A 3,125-nucleotide genomic window follows, 5' to 3' on the forward strand; every position below is an offset into this window, starting at 1 on the left:
CCAATACTTGATTTTGAACATGGCTCTGATAAAAAATGATATGAACATGGATTTGCATTTGTGAGATATAGAAGCATTAATTTGATTGGCTATTTTTTGATGAGATCTCGGCCACTGCTAGCCAAATATCTGATAAGTATAACCTGATTCATGATCCCTACACTCTAAGCTTTATTTTGGTATATAGATTGCTCGTTTTAGTCAAGGTTTGTGTTAGTTCCCCTAGATAAATTGTGTGTAAAATATTTGATAAAAATATTATTTTAATAGGTATTGTATTTTTTTTGATAGGAGTGGTACATATTTCAATGTATTTTTTGGAAAATAAACTTGTATTATTTGAGCTATTTTAGTTTCTTTAAAAATATTCGGTGTAAATTAAATAAAGAAAATTTATTATTATTTATATGTGTGAAGTAATAGAATTTTTACAATTATTCTATAAAATGGTAATTTGGATTTGAGGAACAAAATGTTTCAATAGAAAAATTATATATATATATATATATATATCTGTGTGTCTGTGTGTCTGTGTGTTTATGTTTCTTTGGTAAAATCTTTTTGGATAACAGCCGTGGGTTTTATAATTATGTTTTGAATCAAATAAGTTAATTACATGGGTTTGGTAAGTTATATAAAACTCTGTATTAGTTTATAAATAAATTGGTAATATGATAAATCTATTCATTTTTTTAATTGTTTTGTAGTGTATCATATAATATTAGTGTTCTGTACAGTCATATCTTTTTATTAGAGTGCAGGTATTATTTAATCATCCTGTGAGAACTAAGTGAGAGAGGGTTAGCAGGTATTTTGTATAATGAGCATTAGCTGATCTCCCCTTAGCTGTAAAATGACAGGTTAGTACCATCGATACCTTGGGATGCCAAGGCATCTAGTTGCAGATATGTCTACTTACTCTTTGTTGGGGATGCTTGGGCCAAGTGCCACTTGATGATATATGGCATGGTGTATCGGGTAAATACCTGGTACATGTTATAAAAATGTTTTTAAAATATATTTTATTTGTTTAGGTTATGGTTTTAAATTGTTTAATTACTATTTTATTAAATTATTAAATCATTTAAATATTTTTTTTTACTATAACATATTATTTTATTTTAGTTTTACCCTAAATTTTTCATAATTATTTTTAATATTTTTGCAACTCTTGTTTTTTTTTTTTTTTCTAAATAATGTTTTGTTCCATTTTAATCTTATCTAAATTTATTTTATTTCATTTTATCTTAAAATTATATTTATATTTATTTTTATTTGTATTTCCCATATCAATATTTAAATTTTCGAGGAATGTCAAAGTTATGGGTTTTTGTGAAAATTAATTTTAAAAAGGAAACCTTTCAAATGAGGATTGTGAGAGAAAACAATATTTCAAATATTTTCTTAGATTTCTTAATCTACCTTGGACATTATTAATTCATAGTTTTCTATTTATTTATTTATTCACTTATTTAATTATTCTTTTATTGATTTATTATATTTTATTTATTTGTGAAATATATATTTTTGTTCTTTATTTTTGTTTATCTAATAGTACTGTTACTAATTAGACTGATGCCACTTATTAGGATAATTAGCATCTCATTAGTTTTTTTTATTTATTTATTATCAAATCTATTCCCCTAAGTCCAAGTCACTAATGGATTGACCATTCAAGTGTGAGGTCATTGGTTGTCTTCTTTAGTTGATGTAATCGAAGTAGTGCATCTCTTCCTTCTTCATCTCTTTATTATTATCATTGTTACTATTGCATCTGTGTTAATTTTGTTTCTTAAAGATACATACTCATGCAATGCACGGTATAAATAATTGTCATACAATATTTTGATAATAAATTGTAAAAAAGAATTATAATCAAATCATATATAAAGCATCATAGAAACATTATTAAACAAAAGCTTTCAATTCAACATAATTAATCCAAATTTTGAAAAATTTCTATAAAGACCACATTAGTGGTTGAATTGGTAGGCTCTCCATCTTTATCATAAATTAATATCTTCAATCATTTCCTATTTGTAACTCTGGAGACTAGAACATATAATTGTCCATGATTGAAAACTGGTTGTTTAAGATAAAGTCTGACATGCGAAAGAGATTGATATTGGCTCTTATTAATAGTCATAACATATGATACAACCAAAGGATATTATCTTCTTTGAAACTTAAAAGGTAATCTTGGGTCCCATGGAGTTAAAGTCATTCTTGAAATAAGAACTTTAAACCCAACATTGCTTCCTAAAGCAAGTTTTCCTTCAAGAACATGATTGCCAAGCCTTGTAATGACCAATCTAGTCCCATTGCACAACCTCGAAGAATGATCAACATTTCTTAATAGCATAATGGGGATACCGATCTTCAATTTCAACTGATGATTAGGCACCCCGGAGCATTTTATGGCATTCAAAAATTTAGGTGTATGAAGATCTCCTATAAGATCAATGTCCAAATCAGATCTGCAAGTTGCATCAGAACTTAAATATGTATGTTCCTTAGTTTGGTTAAGGGAACTTATGTATTCATTTATCGATTCAACAATGTCAAGAGTCGGAGCAAGTATGGCTCTTTGTTGCAAATATGATAGTCATTAATATTCTCTGAGAAAGAAAGGTACGTGCTATTTACAATAGATGCAACTGAATTTTCTATATCTTTTATCAAAAGATCATCAGGTATATCAATCATTGCATGCCCATCATTCGAAGCATCAATTGTTTCATCGCCAATACTTGATATCCATTTTGAAAAGTATTGGTATCAATACATGATACTTGATAAAATACATCAATTATTGGTATCAATTGCAAGTTGATACCTCTTGCAAGTTGCAATTAATGCTTCTGTATCATTTGGTATTATTTGGTATCAGAGCCAAAGATTAGGCCACCGGTGTCGCTTGGCTGTGAGCTCTCAAGCCCACTGTCTTGTGTCACCGTTTGGCCACTGAAACACGGCCAAACGACTGATCAAAGGAGAGTCAATGGAGAGAGAGGGAGAGAGAAGGGTTTGTGTATCTTTGTTTTTCACTCTCTATCGGGCTCGGGAAGAGGAAGGAGTAGGACAAAAAAAGAAAAAGAAAAAGTGTTTCCCCACGTGGGGGGCTC

At 29.0% G+C, this 3,125-nt stretch overlaps 1 pseudogene; it reads right to left on the reverse strand.

The window, feature by feature from the left end:
- Nucleotides 1-1,936: 1,936 nt before the first annotated feature.
- LOC125423773 (uncharacterized) lies at nucleotides 1,937-2,706 on the reverse strand (annotated as a pseudogene).
- Nucleotides 2,707-3,125: the final 419 nt, after the last annotated feature.

Source organism: Ziziphus jujuba, chromosome 7 (assembly GCF_031755915.1).
Source record: "Ziziphus jujuba cultivar Dongzao chromosome 7, ASM3175591v1".
NCBI lineage: Eukaryota > Viridiplantae > Streptophyta > Magnoliopsida > Rosales > Rhamnaceae > Ziziphus > Ziziphus jujuba.